This window comes from Cryptotermes secundus, unplaced genomic scaffold (assembly GCF_002891405.2).
Source record: "Cryptotermes secundus unplaced genomic scaffold, Csec_1.0 scaffold375, whole genome shotgun sequence".
Lineage (NCBI taxonomy): Eukaryota > Metazoa > Arthropoda > Insecta > Blattodea > Kalotermitidae > Cryptotermes > Cryptotermes secundus.
The window spans coordinates 229,112-237,945 of NW_019731222.1; the positions used below are offsets into that span (position 1 = coordinate 229,112).

General features: G+C 42.8%; 1 protein-coding gene across 8 annotated transcripts in view; it reads right to left on the bottom strand.

Moving 5' to 3' along the window:
* Positions 1 to 8,834, bottom strand: part of LOC111866484 — an 86,963-nt gene that overhangs the window by 35,429 nt on the left and 42,700 nt on the right. For 6 of the 8 annotated variants that reach the window (XR_002843158.2, XM_033752273.1, XM_023855467.2 and 3 more), the window contains exon 1: positions 1,897 to 2,254. The exons of the other annotated variants lie outside the window; for them this stretch is intronic. The gene's annotated coding sequence lies outside the window, so the exon portion shown is untranslated. Of the gene's footprint in view, positions 1 to 1,896; positions 2,255 to 8,834 lie in introns of those variants that run through there. 8 annotated transcript variants of the gene reach the window in all.

Consider the following 8,834-nt stretch of genomic DNA (forward strand, 5'->3'; position numbering starts at 1 on the left):
TTTCTTCCTTAGCCATTAACACAAGGTCATCTGCATATTTCACAGTTTGAATAATTTGCCCTCCTACTTTGAAGTCTCCGAGCCCATCCAGAGCTTCCTTGGTAAGGCATTCGCTGTACAAGTTGAACAGAATTGGTGATAAACAGCATCCTTGTCGAACTCCTCTTCCAATCTGCACACTTCCTGTCTCCCCTCTGTCCAGTCGTACTCTAACTTTCTGATCCATGTACAATTTGCTAATCAATCTTCTTTCACGCCAGTCGATACCTGTTTCTTTTAGGATCTGCATTAATTTGGTCCAGTTTACCCGGTCAAATGCCTTCTGCCAGTCTATGAAGCAAACACACAGTTCTTCATCTATCTCCAAAGTTCGTTCTGCTATAATTCTCATCATCCCAATTGCATCCCTGGTTCCTTTTCCTCATCTAAATCCAAACTGATCTTCTCCAAGTACATCCTTTATTTTCCTTTCAATTCTTCTTTTAAGTATCTTTGCTATATATAGAAATGGAATTAGTGAATATGATGATAAACGCAAATCTCGGTTACTACATGCTCTGACATGCCTCTTGTTCAAAACTACACGTATATATTTCCACCATATATTAATGTATTTAGAAATAGGGCAAACCAAATCGGGGCCGATCTTTGGCACGAACAAATCAAGAAAACCCCGCCGCATATCATAGACATTTGAAGATGGAATGGAAGAATATTAGAAACAATATCAAAACTTTCGCCGAAGGCAGCCTGGATTGTTAAGAGTGAAGACAGCATAGTGTAGGGTCTGATGAACAATGTTCACATTTATGGGATCAAAGGAAGCAGGCAAAATTGCAATGTTTGCAGCATCCGAAACAAATTAATGGCGTTACTCTAAATAATAGACGGCGTAAAAGAAATGAGGATTACTAGAACAAAACAGAAAACCAGAAAAACTAAGTTAATGAGGTGAAAAGGAAAAATAAAGAAATAATGACTTCACAAAATATTAGTCTCTTAGTTGGACAAAGTGAAGGAGGGTGAGATAGGTGGGGTAAGTAGCACACATACGAATATGACAAATGTATAACCCTTATATTTCGGAAATTCTGAATGGAAGAAGCAACTTGGAAAACTAGACGTAGATGGGTGGCAACTACATTGGATCTCGGAGTAAAAAGGCATAGAGTGTGGCGTCAATTCGTTGAGCTCAGGATAGGGTCCACTGGTGGGAATGAAGGGAGGGTAATTTTTTAGCTTCACGTCCCGGTCGCTTTACCCCCCATACCTATTGAATAGGAGGCTGGGTGGTCCCAAGAAGAGAAAATTCCCGACCCTACCGGGATCCGAACTCCGACCCCTCTGTCGTCCAGCCAGTAGCCAGTCGTTATACCGACTACGCTATCCTGCACCAGTAAGAGCTTCTCAAAAACCTTATCTATGCAGTGTCTCTCATATCAAGGTCGGCAATGAAAACAGCTGCTCTACTGGCGACGTAGTGTCGGCAACTCTGCTACCCTCACTATCGACCCAGCAGATTAATCAATATTTTATTCTGATAAATGACGAATAAAAAAGTTTCTTTTACAAGTAACTTCTTCCCATGCAATAACATGTAGCTGCCTGTTATTTTAAGGTCAAATTTGGCATTCATTTATAATGACGAAGGCATTAGTGGACGAAATAACAAGTTTCGATCTTCTAGTTTGAAAACAGAAGAATTGTAAAGGGTTACAATGTGGGTGTCAGATAATGATCCTTTTGGAAGATGAGCAAAGCTTGGTAAATAACCTACCACTAACGGGAACACGCCAGCACTGATGACATTTTGATACGTGGCTTTAAAGCGGTACGTAACACGACAAATCGCAGTATATTTAAACAGCTGATCAGTTAGAAAGAGACTTAACTCACCTAAAATACATAATATTCTGCACATCCAGTGTATTTCATTGGGACATTAATAACTCTCATGTCGTCTTTCACCAAGAACACTTGTAAAACTGCCACGATACAACTCACAACACATTTCTCTTGCAATTTTCTTGACGATTTATATAACAACAGATCTATAAGTTTCGTAAACATTTAAGTCTCACACTGATAAGAAAACCGTGTAACACTTGTCGTTTCCTCCCCAATGAACCTGTAAATATTATGGAGTTTATTAGAAATCATTAATCGTTGCACTGTATTCTGTACTGACATTAAAATACGCTGTTATTGACTACATGTAGCAAAGAACACATTCAACAAGCTACTGCCTGCACGTGTAGCAGTAGACTGCCTACCGCAGGTGATTTGTCTGGTTACCAGTGGGAGCTAGTGCATGAGCGGGGAGGACAGGAGGAAGGAGTCCAAGGAACATTCAAACAACAAAAATCTCTACAGGGATGGAGAGAATAGGGCAAGCTTTATCTCTTTACCACCACAGAATATTACGTGACACAATCTCCACTAACCACGAAAACTGAGAAAAAACTCAACCACAAAATGTCCTTGGACGTTGAGAAAAGAACAATTAAAGAGAGAGCAAAATGGTGATATATGTTTGACATATGCCAGCATGTCAAGATGTTCATTTGTTTAATTTTGTTTCATCTTTTGGCTATTCTCACTGTGAAGCCATTTAGGCGGAATGGCTGACGTTACATTTTAATTACATGATTGGTTGGGTATTTGTTTGACGTCTGTTTTCTCTTGGTTAATGGGCATTAAAATGATGCGGGTGTCCAAAATTTAGTCTAAGGATTATATTTATCTATATTATCTATGGCTCTACAGTGCTTTATTTGACCTTGGCTGCTTTTTTCAGTCGCTAGGACTCCTCAGACGGGGGATCAGCCCGTCGCAAGGCTGATACCTACACACAGGACAACACAAATATAGAATAAACTCACACAGAGACATCCATGCCTTGAGTGGGATTCGAACCTACGATCCCAGTGTTCGAGGGAGCGAAGACAGTTCATGCCTTAGACCGCGCGGCCACTGTCATCGGCCGATTACATTTATAATGATGTTTATTGCGGTGGAGATAAATAAGCGGAATATTTCATTCCTATTTTCATGATTTCTTGAAGGATTTATGGCTGAATCAGACGCACAGTTCTACACAACGGTCTACACATGTAAACAGAATTATTGTGACTTTAAGGATTCCAAGCAACGGTCTCTGTAACCACTAGATGCCACTGGACCATAGGAGTATGTCTGAAAGAAAGAAAGAAATCTAAACAAATTAAAATCAAATAAATCGATTTTGTTAATGGTACTTCATACAAGAAGCAGGCAATGTTTTACACCCATGGTTCGGTCTCCACGTCTCCATTTGTTTGTAGAGAGGGCGCTATAGAACAGAGAAGACCGATATCAAATACCTGAAGACACCGAGGCACCTAAATGGCGACTCTAATTCCCAGGCCTGCTAAATAAACACTTAACTTCCATTATCTTTCCCATTCTCCACAACCTGAACTTTCTCTCCCTCTCCTTCTCGGTCATCATTTTCACTGGCAGCAGCATTTTCTTCTTCTCTGCCTGCTTCAAATTCTCTTTCTTCTGCGTTTACCCTTCCTGTCTCTGTTTCTTCTTGGTTCTCGTTACGTTTGTGCTTTTATAGAACAGTAAGTAGTCTGTTTCCGAAACAACAATAAAGGGTACTGTAATATGACGCCTGAAAGCCGGAATAGTTCATTGCTAGGCAACGGCTAAGTAAAGACATAGCGGAAGCGAACGCGCGAAACACTAGACGAAAGATGTTTTCTGTGGTCCGCGCCGCGCTCGTTGCTACTCAACGGTGTTGTAAACACATCTATGTAGCAGTGTATCAACATGCAACAACAGAGGAAGCGGTGTTTTCTGTTGGGGCCGCCCCGGGACTATAAAATGAGGATCTCAGGAAGCTAGGATTAGAATTGAGTCGAGTTCAGGAGTTGGCAGTCGCAGCGGAAATTTGAATCTTCGGAGTTAGCAGTTGGCCGAACAATTGAGAAGAAATGACAAGAAAGGTATTAGGCTGTGCAAAGAAGTTTTCATAGCTGCGGTTACAGTGAGACTGTTATGAATCCGTTGCCACGATACGACTAGTGGAGACTGTGGATATTAGTGTGAAAATGGCTATAGCGCTATAATTAATTGTAGTTACGAGTTGAGTGTATAAAGTGTCGATAAATTCAATCATCCAATCCAAAACCCGTCTATAAGTCACGCACACCCCCTACAGATGACAATACGCTTACTCAATAAGGGGGTTAACCCTACTATAACAAATATTCTGAATTCGTGGCCGTTACATATAAATATGACAGCTGGAAATTCTGAGTTTACAACATCTTCTAGGGAAATCGACGACAGGTCCACTGAAATTGGATGAAAGGTTCCAAAGATCTATCCTGTAGAATAATTTCAAACAAAATACCCCAGAAACAAAGAACTGCCAATATATGTATTTCCTCTTTCTTAAAAAAAACATGTATGTATCAAGAGGCACTGGGCTCTGGTGCCCGCATTCTAAAGCCATGTAGCGCAATCCTTCCTGAGAAGCGAACTGTCGTTCTACTAGGAAAGAATTTTATAGAAACCGAAGTTTAATTTACTTTCTACATTATTGCTTGTTCTCTTTTCTTAGCCAGTTGAATCCGGTCAGTGTCTTCACATATTATTTCTTTAACATCCCTTTTAATATTATTCTTACATCTGGGCCTATATCTCCAAAGTGGTCTCTTCCTTTGAGGGTCTTGTACATTTTTTCCTGAAGCAGGCCTATGTGACCTCAATGATGTATGTGTCTATGTTTCGCCCCCCCCCATCAACCTTTGAATTATGAAACTTGGTATGTATATCACGGCACCTGAGCTCATCTCAGTGGCGTGCTTCATAAAACCCTCCCATCAGTCTGTGTGTGTATCGTTGCCAGATCGCCTCTGGGGTTCATCCAGCCTCTTATACAATGGGTACTGGGGGCTATTTACTCAGGGGTAAATCGACTAGGGTGTGAAGCTGACCACTCACCTCCATCTAATGCTGAGGTAGAGAATGGTGGAGCTATAGCTCCAATCCCCCATACGTCTTCATGGCATGGTGCTTTATTAATTAAGCACAAGGGTAAATTTACCTTTCTAATTTTAATGTTTTGAAATACTTCACTCGTTTTCAAAATGCAGTCCAGTACTGACCCTTTCATTTCTTCCTCCAGCTGAGCAGTGCTGTGTCTCAGCCTGCGAGGTTTTGACAGAACAAAAACAAGCTGCACCTCTGCTAATTAATTACGCATTATGCCATGAGGACATATGTGTAGTGGATGTATAGTTTCGCCGTTCTTATGTGCGTGTGCAAGCTTGTAGTGACGTGACGCCCCTAAGAGTACGGTGATCACTAGTTCACCAATCAACAATAACATTTCGTGTTTAAGTAATGCATCAAGAACTTTATGAATATGTTATATATCAAGGTTTCTCTATGTACGTCGTGCGGGGCAACTCACAGAAGAAAATACATGTGATTGCCACGTGGAAACATTGGTGGAAGTGACAGGAATTATTATCAATCAAGGACTTGTGCAGAGAAGGTTTCATTGTATTCGTATGACCCTGCAAATTTCATGCATTACCAAGGTAGGAATGCAAATTAGGAACGGGAATTTTAACTGAGAAGAATCAAATTCAGTCCTGTTTTTGACGCAACAAAAGTGGTGGAGGACAGGTAAGCCAAAATGTGTATGGTGCACCGTGTAGATAAATTTGCCCCAATGCTTAGAAAAGCCTCGCGCCATTAAAACGTAACCTCGGCGTACCTCCGGGGAAAGAGCGTCCGGTATCCATTGGATATGAGGTTAGGTGGGCACTAGAGTCGGTCTTGACGACGTGGAGAAGAGAAAATTCTTGACCCCGACCCCTCTGCCGTCCAGTCGCTGTACCGACAGAGCTACCGCTGCCATACTGTAAATCTAGAAGCAGATAATAGCCAATGGCAGGATTCTGTGAAAGGTAATGAGCACTAGGAAAAGAGAATGCAAGAAATGTGTGGCCCATCCTTCACCCAAGTGCTCAACGCACACACTGCAAGATGGTCCTCCAATGCTCTGAACTCTGGGGTACCCACATCTGAGAAAACGGACAAATTCCGCTCTAACGGGTTCTGACGATGGTGTTTTATACTCTGATTACGGAATTTATAACCTTACCCATCGTATAAGGATACAGCGTTTCGTAGACTAGATTTATTTCCGTCCTCAGGTCAAGGGCGAGGAAGCATCTGGTCTACTAGGCACTGTTGGGCCAGTTGTTCCCAAAGTAGGCCGTTCCGTCACCTTGGGAGGCGGGGATTTTATAGGGGCATAAAGTGGTGCTGGAGGTGGGCCCCTCCAGGCGCTTTGTTGCCTTATGTACTAATGAAGTGACTTCAGACCAGACACTGAGAAATTAGTGGGGCACGCGGTAGCGTAGTTGGTTGAGGCGCTATGCTACAAACAGGAAGGTCGCGGGTCCGAATCCCGACGAGGTGGATTTTTTCAATTGACCTAATCCTTCCAGCCGCACTATGGCCCTGGGGTCGACTAAGCCTCTAACAGAAATGAGTACCAGGAATCTTCCTGGGGCGTAAAGGGCGGTCGGCGCATAAGGCTGACAACCTTACCGTCATCTGTGAGCCGATTGTCTAGAGAATATTTGGGAGCCTCGACGTCTCACAATCCTATGGGCCTTCATATTATTTTACTGTTATAATCTTCTTAGTGGGTTCTGCAAAACGTCGTTATGAAGAATGTTTCTTATAGGGAAGGACAGGGTGCAATTGAGATGGGTTTATGGAAACAAGTGGGTGGGCTTCCGAAAAGGTTTGGGACCCCCTGCATCAGTCCACAGGCAAGGTCCGGAAAATCAGTAATTCAAAACAACACACTACTTGAGCTTCGGGTAACCGCATTAAATTGTAATTGACCTAATCCTTCCAGCCGCACTATGGCCCTGGGGTCGACTCAGCCTCTAACAGAAATGAGTTCCAGGAATCTTCCTGGGGAGTAAAGCGCGGCCGGCGCGTAAGGCTGACAACCTTACCGCAAACTTTGAGCCGATTGTCTAGATAATGTGGGACCCTAAACGTCTCACAACCCTATGGGCCTTCACGGCCTGTTATAGGGATAGCTTTATTTTACTTTTGTTACAATTCATAGCAGCAGTGTCTTAGTGCATGCAGAAAAATAGGAAATTTAATGTTAATATAATCTTTCGTAATCACTGACGCCAGCCGAAACGGATGTTAGACCCTAGATCAGGACTGGGCGTAATTTATAGCCGAAGGGCTGTTAGGGGTTGCAAGTGTTTTTCCGAACAAGAAAGACGTGAAAGAAACACTTTTGATTATTGCAAACACCAAGCAAAACATATTACTTGGGACACGTGGGCTTATATAAAAGCAGAATGGAATTTGAAAGCCATGCTTCATGCTAGTTCCTTGATCGGATTACTCTTAAACCCTGAAGATGGAGGCGACGTATTCCTCCGAAACGTCGGTTGAGTTCCAAAGAATTACGTGGAGATACATCCAAGGAGACAGAACTCTTCACAACCCCAAGTCCCACATCTTTACGTTTTATAATCTGATCATACTACGGAGCTAGTGACACAAGGTTCACTGGAACCATTAAGGACGCAGGTTTCATTTCAATGCTTTAACCTCCATAAGACGTTTCCCCTTTTCAATTGTACAGTACACCTAACTGCTCTCAATCTACGAGATTTAGTAAGTTAAAGAAGGTAATGAAGGCGTATGGGGGAGTGGCTGTATAGCTCCACCATTCTTGACCTCGTCACTAGATGGAGGTAAGCCGTAAGCTTGACGTACCGCCCGCTTCACCCCCGCGAAAAGAGCCCACGGTACCCATTGGATAGGAGAGTAGGTGGGGCCCAGAGCCGGTCTGGACGCAGTGGAGGATAGAAAAGTCATCCTCTTGTCGGGAATCGAACCCCGGCCACCTAACCCTTAACCCATCGTTATACCGACTGAGCTATCCCAGTTCATGTGAGATCTGATGCAGTAATATACTTTATTATGAACACTGGCGAAGTGTGTTCACAATGAATGGATGTAAACGTAGCAAAATAAGCCATACACATGTAATTAAGTATCTGGAATAAGCAGCAGCGCTTAGGCCACGCCATAGCCCAAACGGTTAGTCGCTGGCTTCCCACCCCGGCGGTCCGAGTTCAAACCCGGGTCTGGTCAAGTGGGATTTGTGGTGGACAAAGTGGAGCTGGGGTGGGTTTTCTCCGAGTACTTCGGTTTTGCCCTGCCAATCTTCATTCCACCAAATTCTCCATCATCATAATCACCCAGGGCAGGTACATGGGTCAATCAGTGGCCGCCATGCCGAGTGGACCCAAATGGACTCCCCTCCCCCCACTACGCGAATTAAAAAAAAAGCAGCAGTACTTAATTCACCGATAACTTATTGCCAACATAAACAGGAGCGAGGGAAATAAGAAAAATTGCCAATAAAGCATTAATCAACACTTCATAAGTACAACTGCAGGCAATGTAATGATATACCCCTGAAAACAGAGGAACTGCAACAAACACTACAGCTCTTCTTGTACTCAGAAGTGTACACGTTACAAGTAATCTCCTTCCCTTGTATGAACTTCTAAATATGGCACCTGATGGCTCTCCTATTCTTAATAGCGTAGTTAAGCAATCCTTACCCATGTAACCCGTGTCTGATTTCCAGATATGATTGGTAGGATGTATTCTGATTGCAGACTGTTAACTTTGTATAGTAGCACACGAAAAACGTAATTAAATAACATTCATTAATTAAATCTCTTTGGGGCACGCAGTAGCGTAATTTGCTTGGG